The sequence below is a fragment of the Peromyscus maniculatus genome, chromosome 11 (genome assembly GCF_049852395.1).
Source record: "Peromyscus maniculatus bairdii isolate BWxNUB_F1_BW_parent chromosome 11, HU_Pman_BW_mat_3.1, whole genome shotgun sequence".
NCBI classification, from domain to species: Eukaryota; Metazoa; Chordata; class Mammalia; order Rodentia; family Cricetidae; genus Peromyscus; species Peromyscus maniculatus.
The window spans coordinates 80,595,584-80,610,632 of record NC_134862.1 but is presented as its reverse complement, the minus strand read 5'-3'; positions in this window follow the sequence as shown (position 1 = coordinate 80,610,632).

The following is a 15,049-nucleotide window of genomic DNA, read 5'->3' as shown; positions in this document are numbered from 1 at the left end:
GATGGATATGGAACTCACACGAAGTCCAGCAGTAGCAAGGAAATAACTGAAGCAGCTGTGCTCCTGTTCTACCGTTAAGAACTTTATGGTGTAGGACCCATACTTCTCCTCCAGTCTGTGGACTCACATTCATGGAGAAAAACTTACCTTATAACTAGAATGCTAATGACACAGGAAAAAATAAATTGTGCTCATTGCAGGCTTGGTGTCTTCGTGAATCATTTTGGTACAGGGGTGGGAGATTTCAAAAGAGTTTCTGCTGCCCGGTTTGATTCTCTTGGGACATCACGGCTGGAAATCCTGATACAGCAAAACTCTTTCAGGTAGCCCCTCAAACATCCCAAGAGATACAGGGCAGACAAGAGGCACACCACTCCACTACTTCCTTATTTTACTTGGGTTCCTTGATAGTTTGGTTTTTTAAGATGGGTCTAGTGCATTCTGTGCTGTCCATAAACTCCCAATGTAACAAATGCCCTGGGTAAACAAAAACAAAACATAGTATTTTAACAATTTACTTAAGGGGCCAGAGAATTTATTCCAGGGTAATGGTCCTTACCAACAACCCTGATGGCCTGAGTTCAATTCCCATAATCCAGGTGGTTGAGAGAGAGTCTAGTTCTGAGAGGTGTCCTCTAACCTCTTCCCATGTGCCATGGTACCAGCACACAAATACATAAACTCATGCACACTTGAGGGCACAACATGAATAAAGAGGTATAATAAATTTTTTTCTTTGAACATGAGTAGTATTTGACTTTTTATGTGTACCAGATTTCTTTTATCAGAAAAAAAATTGAAGTCACAAAATTTTCAAGAAAATAGATTGCCTTAGAATGTATACTGTTAAATATGGTGATCCAATCTCCCCCATATGTGGAGCCTAGTGTATAAAACATGTAAGTATATGTGTAAGTGCTGTGGGATGTCTTTCTGTACTCTGTGAATATGTGTTGCTATGACTGATTAATAAAGAAGCTGCTCCGGCCTATGGTGAGTCAGGTTATAGCCAAGCAGGAAATCCAAGAGAAAGAGAGGAAAGTAGAAGGGCAAAGGTGGAGGAGATGCTGAGCCACCACCAAGAAGCAACATGCCAGCAGACTGGTAATGCCATGGCCATGTGGTAATACATAGATCAATAGAAAAGGGTTAATTTAAGATGAAAGAACTAGCTAGCAAGAAGCCTGACATATGCCATACAGTTTGTGATTAATATTAAATTAAACCTCTAAGTGATTATTTTATAAGTGGATGTGGGTCTGCAGGTGAGAGAGATTTGTTCCAACTCTGGGCCAGGTGGGACACAGGAATACTTCTAACTACATGTGAGTAGCTGTTAGTGTGAATATATTACATTTAGTAAAAAGGTGAGTATATTACATTTATTTAAAAAAAAAAAAACAAAAAACAAAAAAGGCTCATCTCAGGTGTACTGGCTGGTTTTGTGTGTCAAATTGACACAAGCTAGAATCATAAGAAAGGAAAAAACTTCAGCTGAGGAAATGCCTCCTTGAGATCCAGCTTACATATAAGGCATTTTCTCAATTAGTGACAATTGGGGGAGTACATTGTAGGTAGTGCCATCTCTGTTATGGTGGTCCTGGGTTCCCTGAGCAAGCCATGGGAAACAAGCCAATAAGCAGCACCCCTCCATGGCCTCTGCATCAGCTTCTGCCTCCAGGATCCTGCCCTGTTTGAGTTCCTGTCCTGACTTCCTTCAATATGAACAGCAATTTGGAAGTGTAAGCCAGATAAATCCTTTCCTCCCCACCTTGTTTTTTGGTCATGGTCTTTGGTCACAGCAATAGAAACCCTAAGTTATCAGGTGATGTCTTCAAGAAAAATGAAATGCAGGTAAATGACACATGATTTGTGAAAAGTGATATAAAGTCAATTGTTTTTCTGGTTTCAAGTCTTTTAGGGTGTGTGTGTGTGTGTGTGTGTGTGTGTGTGTGTGTGTGTTTGATAAATCCCTAAAATGTAATTGACAGTGAAAGTTAAAAACCCTAAGTAAAGCGCGAGAAAGGCCACCTAACCATCCTGAAGTTCACTGAGAAGTATAACGTTAGAGACTGGACAAGTAATTGAATGGCTAGATTCACCTAGTTGAGTGATGTTTTTACTTGTGAGTTCATTACAATAAGTGATTTTTTTATTAAAAAGAAATTTTTAAAAAGGTCTGAGATACAATTCAGTAGGAGAGTGTTTGACCTGTATCCATGAGGCCCTGGATTTCATTGTAAGTTCCTATGAATAATAAGGAGGAGGAGGAGGAGGAGATTTCAATCTAGCAAAAGAATCACAGAGAGAAAAAAGAAAGATTAAAATATAATCTACAAAAAGGATGTCTTTAACTCTTTGGTTCTAGAACAAGACAAACTAGAGAGTAGGTTTGTTTAATTAATGTGTTTTGGGTGCAAACCACAGAATTATTTTTATAAATTCACACTTTCAATTTATTAAAAGATTATAATAATGGTAATTTGTCTACATTATGTCTGTCCCTGCCATGCCTAACTACTGTACACTCTCACCCATTGCCCCTGTGAGTCTGGAAACATGAGCTAATTTTCTCTACAACAGTCTTGGAGTTACACTACAACAACGAGGCTGTTCTTTAGCAAAAATGCCCCAAATTTCCCTTTAATGAGTACAGTTAAATTGAAGGTCCAGGGATGTAACTCCATTAACACACATAAAGTCCTGGGTCCTATCCCTGTTACCACATAAACTGGACATGGCAGTACATACCTCTCGGCAAGTGGAGGCAGAAGGTTCAGAAGTTTGAGGCCAGCATGGCATACATGTCTCAAAAAAAATCACATTAAAATATATTTTCTTGGGGCTGGAGAGATGGCTCAGCAGTTAAGAGCACAGGCTGCTCTTGGAGAGGACCTTGGTTCAATTTCCAACTTATAAATGACAGCTCACAGCCACCTATAACTCTAGTTCCTGGGGATCCAGTGCCCTCTTACATACTTAGAGGATAAATTAGAAAATAATATTAGGGGAAAGAAATATATTTTATTAAACACTCAAGAATACTATATAAAGTGACTCACTAGTATGCAGCAAGTTGTTACTCTAAGACAGGTAACTTCTTCGGGCTATACATGTTGTTTCATTTATTTATTTATTTATTTTTTGAAAAACACGTGGGAACTTTACTGTTATTGGTATATTAAAAATAAGGAAACGGAGACTTGGGTAGATGAAAAACTTATCAAGGGTCAGGGAAAGTCAAGGAGCAAGCAGGACACCATGAAAATAATGGCATATGCCAGTCATCCCTCTAGGGTAGGTGAGGAGTTAAGCCAAATCACCTTCTCAGTGAGGTCCTCCTGGCAGCCTTCTCTGGATTAGAGGCTCCCCTCTGTGCTTCCCTAACTCCATGAGTCACACTTTCCTAGATCTTGTCACTTTTGTTCTTAAAAAGGCTGCATCTTTAGAATGGGCCTCATCTGTCCGATTTTTCACAGCTCCACAGTCCTTATTGTACTAGGTCCTGGACTAAGTGCTGGGGACATGTGAAGGACAGAAGTGTTCTGCAACTGGTCTGCACACTCCCAATCAACAGTGTCTGGCACAAGGGAACTGGGTCAACAGATAAACCTCATTCAGGTTTCCTATTGCTTTCTCTAATTGGAAGAAAGGTGTGTAAGAATAATGAGGAGACAAGGATATCTATATAGTATTTAATTTTTTACACTTATTTATGCATGTGTGTGTGCCTGTGTATGTGTGTGTGCACGCATGTGTGTGTGTGTGTCACACAAGCCATTATACCATGGAAGTCAGGCAGCTCAGTTTTCTCCTTCTAGCATGTGGATCATGGGAATCAAAATCAAATCATTGGGTTCACTGGCAAGCACCCCGACCAGATGAGCCATCTTGCTGGCCTCTCGTCTATGGTGATATTTTATTTGTACTGAAATGTGATTTTATTTGTATGTTAATAAATAAAGTTGCCTGTGGATCAGAGCTAATAGCAGAAGCTGGGCAGTGGTGGAACACGCCTTTAATCTCAGCACTTGGGAGGCAGAGCTAGGCGGATCTCTGTGAGTTCGAGGATACAGCCAGCATGAAGACACACGCCTTTAATCTCAATACCAACCTTAGAAGACCTGGAGGTCTGTATAGACAGGCAGTGAAGAGGAGGTCATGTGGTTGGGTTTACAACCAATGAGAAGGCAGAACAGAAAGTCAATAAAAGGACAGACACACAGGAAGTAGGTCTCTTGCTGAGGGGAAGGACAGCAGCGGCAGTGAAGGGTAAGAAAGGATTTTTAGCTCTTAGCTACTGCTCTGACCTCTTGGGCTTTTAACTCTGAATTTGGCTCTGTGTTTCTTATTTAATAAGACTGTTGATGTACACTCGTCTTTGAAGAATGAGCTAAGAGAAAAGTCAGGAAAGAACAGCTAGCAAAAGCCAGGTTATTAAGGAAAGAGAAGGAGATGGGGGGAAAGGGAAAAGTAGAGAGACCACAAGCAATTTCTCATTCAGAACTTAAAAAATCTCGTTCAAACAAGACAAATATTCTTCCCTGCCCCAACATTCTTTTCAAGATGTATGATTGTTTTGCTTGCATGTATACATACAACATGTGTGTGCAGTGCCCAAGGAGACAAGAAGAGGATATCAAATCCCCTGGAACTGAAGTTATAGACAGTTGTGAACCAAACCTATGTATTGTGCAAGAGCAGTTTAAGGTCAACTTAGAAGACATAAGACTCTTTCAGAATAAAAGAAGGGGGTGAGGAAAAGAGGAGGAGGGGGGAGGGGAATAGAGAGATGGCTCAGTAGTTACAAGGATTTACTTTTTCCAGAGGACTGAAGTGCAGTTACCAGCACTTACTTCAGGCAACTCACAACTGCTATGAGATAATGCTTTTGTACACTGGTTTAATAAAACACTGATTGACCAGTAGCCAAGCAGGAAGTATAGGCAGAGTGAGCAGACTAAAAGAATGCTGAAGAGAAAAACAATGAAAGCATGAAATTTGCAGGCAAATGGATGGAACTAGAAAAAATCATCCTGAGTGAGGTAACCTAAACCCAGAAAGACAGTTATGGTATGTACTCACTCATAGGTGGATTCTAGATATAAAATAAAGAACAATGAGACCAAAAAAAAAAAAAAAAAAAAAACAGAAGCATAGATTTTGTGTGAGGCATGCTCGCTTTTATTTTGATTCACATAGGGAAAGGATAAGCCACAGCCCAGCAAAAAGCCACCTGTGTGCCAGACTTGGTCTATGACCTACCAGATTGCAATCATTGTCATGAAAAAAAGAGACTGTAGCTGTGGAGGTGGTGAGCATCATGCATGAAGTGGAAGCAGATACTGCCATCAAACTGGTCCAGAAACCATCACTCACTGACTGAATCAGGAAGGCCAACTCACAGGGACTCCTCTCAAAGATCACAGAAGATGGGCTAGCAAGATGGCTTGGTGGGTAAAGGCTTCTATTACTAAAACTGATGACTTTAGTTAGATCCCTGGGATTTATATGATGGAAGGAAAGAACAACTTTCCCCAGGTTGTCCTCTTACCACACATGTGCCTTGGCATTTATGTATGTATCCACACATGCATACAATAAAAGTAAAAAAACAAAAGTCAAAAAAAAAAAAAAAAGAATGCTGAGAAGAGGAAGAGCAGAGTCAGGAGTTGCCAGCCAGACACACAGAAAGCAAAATGAGAAGGCAGAACTGAGAAAAAGCACTAAGCCATGTGGCTAAACATAAATAAGAAGTGTGGTGGTAATCTAATTGTACTGAAATATTATTTTGATTGTATGTTAATAAATAAAGTTGCCCGGGGGTCAGAGCTATTAGAGCCATAGCAAGAGTGTGGCGGTGGTGGCACACGCCTTTAATCCCATAGATATCTGTGTGTTCAGGGATATAGCCAGCATTGGAGACATATGCCTTTAAGACCTAGGGGGCTGTGCATTCAGACAGTGACGAGGCAGTCACGTGTTTGGGTTTACAACCAATGAGAAGGCAGAACAAAATACTTTAAATAGACGAACAGAGAGGAAAGAGATCCCTCATTGGGGAGGCTGGGACACCGCAGGCGGAAGGGTGAGATTTTGGCTCTGAGCTCTGACCTCTCGGCTTTCTCTTTTGCATTGTTTCTGTGTTTCTTGTTTGATAAGACGGTTGGTTACATCTATATCTAATCTGGCGGGTGACAGAGATTTGTCCTGACTGTGGGCAAGGCAGGAAAACTCTAGCTACAAATGGCGCCCAACGTGTTGGCAAGAGTTTCTACCTAAAACCTGAGAAAAGATTCTAAAATGGAGCTAAAAACAGCTTCCTAATTGTGTCTCTCAAATGAGCGGCAGCTGCCGGTTTGAGCTACTTGTGCGTTCCTGGCGTGTGCGCTTAACCTGCAGTAAGGCGGAAATGAGGCCTCTGCAAGTGGCACATTAAGCTGCGTGGTGGATTTAGCCTTTGCTAGTTACAAAACAAAAAAGGTTTCTGGGCTACACGCTGCTTGGATAAAAGCATAGACTCATGATAGCTCCCAGAGCTGGCGGTAAACGTACCACCGCCATGTTGGGAAGCTGAGGTGGGCGGAGCCAGCAGCCACAGCGCTGTTTCAGTCTTACAAATGCTGCAGTTTAAAGCAATAGATTCACAATAAGACAGATTCAGATGGAACAAGACTTTAAATGCTTTACAATGTGTGTAAAAATGTACATAGGCTTGGAAGAGAGAGGAAAAGGAACATAGACAGTTATATAAAGAAATAGAAAGTTTAAAAAAATAAAGTCTTTAAAGAGAAAGTAAAAGTAATATAAAAAATAAGCCATGTAAAGATGGATATCACACAGAGAGTCTGGATTATATTGTCTTTGGGATTTTTAACTGCAGAAAGACATTTGATTGTAAAGACTGCTCAGTTGAATCAATGTGTATATTTTAAAGGTATTTCAATTTTGAAATTTATGTCTAAGGATGTTTTGCTTTGGAGAGGAGACTCTGCTTTTGTTTCTACAGAAAGCCAGAGGCTATGGATTTGTTCCAGATTAAGATATATCAGGTTTGACCAGCCAAGACCACCCGAAAGGTCTCTGATGACACCATGGCCCAGATGATTCAACATCCAGAATTGTTTCAAGGCAACTGGCTCAGACGATACAGCCTCACGGACTACTCCATGATCCTTAAATATTCTTTGTGTCCCCATAAGATACAGCGCCCCCCTCCAGCAGGAAGTAGTTACGAGAAGCTACGCCCAAATTCCCAAATATACCAAGCTGGCTTTGGAGATGTGTAAAAGTTAAAACCTTCCTTTTTAAAAAAAGAAAAGAGGAAGTGCTGTGGGATGTTAATGTATGTCCTGTGGGAGCCCTTCTTGGGTTCCTTGTGGCGTTACCCAGCAGGTTTGCATAGAGGATAATTAGGACCATGGGCCTGAGTGCAGGTGTCTGAGATGGTCTGCACTTGGCTGTACTGGGGGATGGTCTGTATGTCAAGTTGCTCTGATTGGTCAATAAATAAAACCTGATTGGTCGTGGCTAGGCAGGAGGTATGGGCGGGACTAACAGAGAGGAGAGATAAAAGAGCAGGAAGGCAGAAGGAAACGCTGCCAGCCAGCTGCCAGCCACCCGCCAGGACAAGCAGCATATGAAGATGCTGGTGAGCCACGAGCCACGTGGCAAGGTATAGATTTGTAGAAATGCGTTACTTTAAGATATAGGAACAGTTAACAGGAGGCCTGCCATGGCCATACAGTTTGTAAGCAATATAAGTCTCTGTGTTTGCTTGGTTGGGTCTGAGCGGCTGTGGGACTGGCGGGTGACAGAGATTTGTCCTGACTGTGGGCAAGGCAGGAAAATTCTAGCTACAAAGAAGTATGGGTTAATTTAGGTGTAAGATATAGTCAGTAATAAGCCTGAGCTAATGGCCAAACAGTTATAAATAATATTAGGCCTCTGTGTGATTATTTTGCAAAAAGGTTGGAGGATGGTGGTTGAGAGATTTGTCCCAACTGCAGGCCAGGTGGGACACAGGAAAACTTCTGACTACATTTGGCATACCAACGTGGGTCTCTCAAGTTTCCATAAGGCCTAAAAGTTTAAAAAGGGCTTCTAAACACACAATAATGGAGCCAAAAACAGCTTTCTACTTCATGTCTCATATGGGCCAAGATATAGAGACAGCAAGGTACAGAGATGCTGTGGTGTGTGTACTTGAGCTACAGTATGAGTTCATAGTGTATGGGCTTGAGTGCAGCACAGCAGATACCTGCCACAGTAGACAGAGGCTTCTACAAGCTGCCAAGTATACTGATTGGTGGATTTAGCTTTTGCTAGTACAGGGGGAATAAAAAGGTTTCTGGGCTACACACTATGGATAGAGGCACAGACACCCTGCCTCCCAGACTCTGGGGAGCACATGGCTCCCAGAGCTGATGGTTAATGTACCACAGCCACATTGGGAAACTGAAATTGGTGGAGGCAGCAGCCATTTCCACTTCAGTACTAGGCACTGCAGTTTTTAGGTGGTTTTTGTTTTGTTTTGTTTTTGGTTTTGTTTTGTTTTGTTTTCTCGTTACAGGGTTTCTCTGTGTAGCTTTGCACTTTTCCTGGAACTTGCTTTGTAGACCAGGCTGGTCTCTAACTCACAGAGATCTGCCTGCCTCTGACTCCCAAGTGCTGGGATTAAAGGTGTGCACCACCACCACCACCACCTGGCTAGCCACTGTAGTTTAAAGCAATAGATTCACAGTAAGACAGATTCAGATGGAATAAACCTCTAAACAGTTTACAATGTGTGTAAAAAGTGCATTTAGGCTTGGAAGAGAGAAGAAAATGAATATAGACAGTTTTACAAAGAAATAGTTTTAAAAAATAAAGTCTTTAAAGAGACAACAAAAGTAATATAAAAAATAAGCCACATAAAGATGTAAATCACACACCGAGTCTGGACTATATTGTCTTTGGGATTTTTAACTGCAGAAAGACATTTGATTGTAAAAGCTGGTAAGTTAAACATGTGTGTGTGTGTGTGTGTGTGTGTGTGTGTTATCTTGACTTCAAAATTTGGATGTAAGGATATGTAGCTTTGGAAAGGAGGTTCTGCTTTTGTTTCCACAGGAAGCAAGAGGCTATGGATTTGTTCCAGGTTAAGATATATCAGATTTGATCAGCCAAGACTCCCTGAAAGATCTCTAATGACACCATGGCCCAGATGATCCAGCATCCAGAATAGCTTCAAGGCAACTGGCTCAGACAATGCAGTCTCACAGACTATTCCAGTCACACTTGACTATAATTCTTAATTTTCTCAGGATCCCCACAAGTTTGCCAGTGCCACCATCCAGTGGAAATAGTATGAGAAGCTACACCCAAATTCCAAAATTATAGTTTACAAATGTTTATTTTTATTTAAAGGAGATTGATTATAAATGCAATCTCTTTCTAAAAGGAAAAAAGAGGATATGATATAGAAATGTATAGTATAGATATGATAGAATGAAAGGGTAAATTATTGAATCTACTTTTGAAGAGCAACAACTTGTGTAAAATGTTTTACATTGCTATAGATTTTAGTTTATTACAAATTTAAAGTTAATTTTGATATACTGTATATATACTTCTACTCTTGTTTAAGGTATTATGTTTGTGCAGCTCACTGAAATTATAATGTATAATTAAGACATACTGGTTAATAATTAGTCGTCTATGATAGTCAAACTTATATTCATGTTAAGTTTTCTGGATATACATAGATAGAACTCAATTAGGTAGGTAATCTTCAAATACTTCAAAGACCTACAGAATATGGCATTTAAAATGTCTTTAAAACTTAGACTTTTCTTGACATTGAGGTATGTCTGCTCCTGGCAGCACCCATTTACTTCAAAGAGAAAGATAGGCATTGAAGACACTCTATATGGAGTTTATCTTCTTCTTGGCAAAAATAGCCATTTGGGCAAGAAACTGCTGAAAATATGTTATATAAACTGGACAAGCAGGACCCATAGGAAGGTGACCACTGAACTTTGCAAGACAAAATGGTCCTTCAGGTTCCTGCTTCACAGAGGAAACAGACATTCTATAGGACACAGAGAAAAGTGACTGAGAGACTCTAGGCCTGTAGGCTGAAGATGGATAACCCAACATTGCAAACTAACTTTGAATGACTGTCTGGGTAGTCAGCTGTCTCTGTCACTCTAGATTCTTGGAAGTTGCTTACAATGCTCTTCCTGTTTACCTAGGTAATATTATATCCTTCTGGGTCTTTGATGTAGTTGAAGACTAGATAGTTATAATCATAATTTTCCTTGGTTACGATAAAAGATAAATTAGATGTGAAACTTTAGACACTCGCAAATATAAGGTAAATGATAGAACATTTTCTTTAATTTTGCCAAACACAAATAGACTAGTTATTGTAACTGTAATTCTTGCTTGATAACTGTTCTATTATATGTAATTTTACTATGTTGAAGTTAAAACTTTCCTTTTTGTCTTGACAGAAAAGGGGAAATGCTGTGAGATAATGCTTTTGTATACTGGTTTAATAAAACACTGATTAGCCAGTAACCAGGCAGGAAGTATAGGCAGTGCAAGCAGACTAAAGGGATGCTGAGAAGTAGAAGAACAGAGTCAGGAGCCACCAGCCAGACACCGAGAAAGCAAGATGATAAGGCAGAACTGAGAAAAGGTACTAAGCCATGTGGCTAAACATAAATAGGAATTATTGGTTCATTTAAGTGTAAGAGCTAGTCAGTAATAAGCCTGAGCTAATGGCCAAGCAGTTATAAATTATATTAAGCCTCTGTGGAACTACTTTATAAAAGGCTAAGGACTGTGGGTGAGAGATTTGTCCCCACCACAGTCCAGGCAGGACACAGGAAATTTTTCCAGCTACACAAAACTTACTAAAATTCCAGTTGTAAGGAATCCAGTGATCTCTTCTGGACTCAGCAGGCACCTGCACATTACCACACAGAGACACATGCATACATAATTCTTTTACACAACTGAGATCCAAAAGACTGAAGCTGCTGACACACCACTGCACAGGTGAAGGCCACACCAGTCAGAAGAACAGGGAGACTCCCTGCTGTACCAAAGGCCACACTAGCTGCCAGAAGCCCAGCCCCCAACTCTGACAAAGACTCCCTGCTGGGCTAGAATTCACACAAGCTGCCAGAAATACAGACCACAAAGACCAGAATACCAAAGAAGAAACATAAACCTAGGGGAAAAAAGCACCCTTCCAACAAAGACAAACTCAGAAATCAGCACCGTGATAGTTTGAATGTAATTGGTCCCCATAAGCTTATAGGAAGTGATACTATCAGGAGGTGTGGCTTTGTTGGAGTAGGTGTAGCTTTGTTGGAGGAAGTGTGTCACTGTGGATGGGGGCTTAGAGGTCTCATATATGCTCAAGTCAAGCCCAGTGACCCAGCTGATGTAGGACACTCAGCTCCTTCTCCAGCACCATGTCTGCCTGCATGCCTCCTTGTTACACCATGATGACAATGGACCAAACCTCTGAAAAATGTAAGCCATCCCATTAAATGTTTTCCTTCATGGTGCCTATTCAAAGCAATAGAAACCCTAACCAAGACAGAAGTTGGTACCAGGGTCTGGGGTTTTGCTGTGATAGGCCATACCAAGTTTTGGTTTGGAGAATTATTCAGACTTTGGAAGTTTGGGTTAGGAAAGCAGTGGAATATTTTAAGCACTGATTAATGGGCCATATTAGTAGGAGCATGGAGACAGTGGTGCTAAGAGGTATTTGAACTGTGAGTGCCTGGCTCAAGAAGTTTTAGAGGAAAAGAATATTATATGTGGCCTAGAGATTGTCCTTGTGATATTTTGGTGAAGAATGTGACTGCTTTTTGCCCTTCTCCAAAGAACCTAATGCTAAGGTAAAGAGATTTGAATTTTAAATCTGTTGACAGAGGAAGTCTCAAAACAGCCTAGTATTGCCTCTGTTGTGTGATTTTTTACTGGTGTCTCTTATATAGATTTTCAATAAAAAAGAAAGAAAAAAAGAAAGAAAGGAAGGAAGGGAGGGAGGAAGGAAGGAAGGAAGGAAGGAAGGAAGGAAGGAAGGAAGGAAGGAAGGAAGGAACAGGCTGAGCAAGGAAAAATACAAAAATGTACAATTTGAGGAGAAGATGAGAACCAGGAAGTGGAATGGTGCTAAATCCTGTGTTCAAGGAGATAGAAAGATTAAGAAATGGAATAAAGGGAATGGTAACATCAGGGCAAGATCCAACCCAGTGAAGTTTTAAAGCTTAGAGCCAGTACACGCCTTTAATACCAGTACTCAAGAAACAGGGGCCATCTTACCAAAGAACTCTAAGAATCAGCACAGTCCCCATCAAAATTCCAACACAATTCTTTAAAGACCTTGAAAGGACAATACTCAGCTGCTTATGGAAAAACAAAATGCAGGATAGCTAAAACAGTCCTATACAATAAAAGAACTTCCAGAGATATCAATGTCTCTGATTTCAAACTTTACTACAGAGCCATAGTAATAAAAACCATGTTATTGCCATAAAAACATATGTGTTGATCGATGGAATCATATCAAAGACCCAAACATTAATCCACACACCTAAGGACACCAGACTTTTTATAAAGAAGTCAGAAGTATACAATGGAAAAAAGAAAGCATCTTCAGCAAATGGTCTAACTGAATGTCAGTATGTAAAAGAATGCAAATAGATCCACAGTTATCACCCTGCATAAAACTCAAGTCCAAGTGGATCAAAGACCTCAACATAAAACCAGATACACTTAACCTAATAGAAGAGAAAGTAGGAAACAGCCTTGAACACATTGGCACAAGAGACAACTTCCTGAACAGAACATCAGTAGCAGAGGCATTAAGATCAACAATTAATAAATGGATTTCATGAAACTGAAAAGCTTCTGTAAGGCAATGGATGGTCAATAGAACAAAAATGGCAGCCTACAGAATCAGAAAAGATTTTCACCATCTCTACATCTGACAGAGAGCTAATATCAAAAATATATAAAGAACTCAAGAAACACTTGGGAACTCAAGAAACTACACATTAATAATCTAAATAGTACAATTTTAAAATGGGGTAGAGATCTAAACAGAATTCTTAACAGAGGAATATCAAATGGCTGAGAAACATTTTAAGAAAGGTTTAACATCCTTAGCTATCAGAGAAATGCAAATCAAGATGACACTGAGATTCCATCTTACACCTATCAGAATGGCTAAGATAAAAAACACAAGTGACAGCTCATGCTGACAAGGATGCAGAGCAAGAGGAACACTCTTCAATTACTGGTGGAAGTGCAAACTTGTATAACCACTTTGGAAATCAATTATGGTGGCTTCTGAGACTATATGGAATCCACCCACCCCCAAGACCCAGCTATGACACTCTCAGGTATGTACCTAAAGGACACTCCATCCTACCACAAGGATACTTGCTCAACTATGTTCATAGCAGCTCTATTCAAAATAGCCAGAAATTGGGAACATCATGGATATCACTCAACCAAAGAATAAAGATCATATACATTTATACAATGGAGTATTAGTCAGCTGTTGTTTTTTTAAATCATGAAACTTGCAGGCAAATGGATGGAACTAGAAAAAAATTATCCTGAGTGAGGTAATCCAGACCCAGTAAGAAAAACATGGTATACACTCACTTATAGATGAATATTAGCTGTAAAGTAAAGGATAATCAGACTACGATCCACAGACCAAGAGAGGCTAAGGAACAAGGAGTGCTCAAAAAGACACACGGATCTCTCTAAAAAAGGGAAATAGAATAGATTTTGTGTAGCCAGGTGTAGGGACCCACACCTTTAATCCCAGCACTCAGGAGGCAGAGGTATATAAATTTCTGTAAGTTTGAACCTGGTCAATAAAGAGATTTCCAAGACAGCTGGGGCTATTACACAGAGAAATCATATCTCAAGAAAACACAAAGAATTGATTTCAAGAGTGCACTAGGAGCCGGGCGGTGGTGGTGCACGCCTTTAATCCCAGCACTCGGAGGCAGAGGCAGGCGGATCTTTGTGAGTTCGAGGCCAGCCTGGTCTACAGAGTGAGTTCCAGAAAAGGCACAAAGCTACTGAGTTCCAGGAAAGGTGCAAAGCTACGCAGAGAAACCCTGTCTCGAAAAACTTAAAAAAAAAAAAAAAGTGCACTAGGGGTGGGAACAGGAGGAACCAGATTGGAGGGTGGAGGGAGAGTACTGGGAGAGATGCCTGGAATTGGAGCCATTTCAGGCAAGGTAGAATCCTGGTGCAGTGGAAACTCCCTGGAATCTACAATGGTGACCTTGGTGGTTTGAAAGAAAATGGCCCTCAAAGGAAATGGCACTATTGGGAGTGGTTTTGAGGAAGAAGGGTGTCACTGTGGGGGCAGGCTTTGAAGTCTCTTTCCAAAGCTTCATTTAGTGTGATAGTCAATCCACTTCCTGTTGCCTGCAAGATGTAGGACTCTCAGCTACTTCTCCAGTACCATGTCCACCTGCACACTGCCATGCTCTCCACCATGATGATAATGGACTCAACCTCTGAAAATGTAAGCAGCTACCCAATTATATCTTTTCCTTTATAAGAGTTGCCATTGTCATTGCTGTGGGATGTTCAATCACACTGTGAACCCTGAGTTTGCATAATTAAACAAAATCAACCTTAGGTCAGGAGGCCCAGTTAGCAACTAGCTGACAGAAAGTAATCATAGAGAGTGACAGAGTGTCTGGAGGATGATAGAGAGATGCACAGGAAGTAATAAGGAGGAACTTAGTGTAGGGTGGGTTCTTTTGTTTTGGCAGAATGGAAGGATTCGCTCCTTCAGAGATGCCAGCAAAGAGAGAAGGTAATCAAGTTGCTACTCATCCTCTCTGAGCTGGCAAGTTTCCAACCCAGCTTTTGACTTCAGGGTATTATTAATAAATAGAATGATAAAGAATTAATTAAAAGCTGTATTTGGCAGCAGTAATATACCTAGTGCCTGTGAAAACAGAATTCCCAGCAGGCAGTGGCCTGAAAGGCTGGGCCACTGCCACAG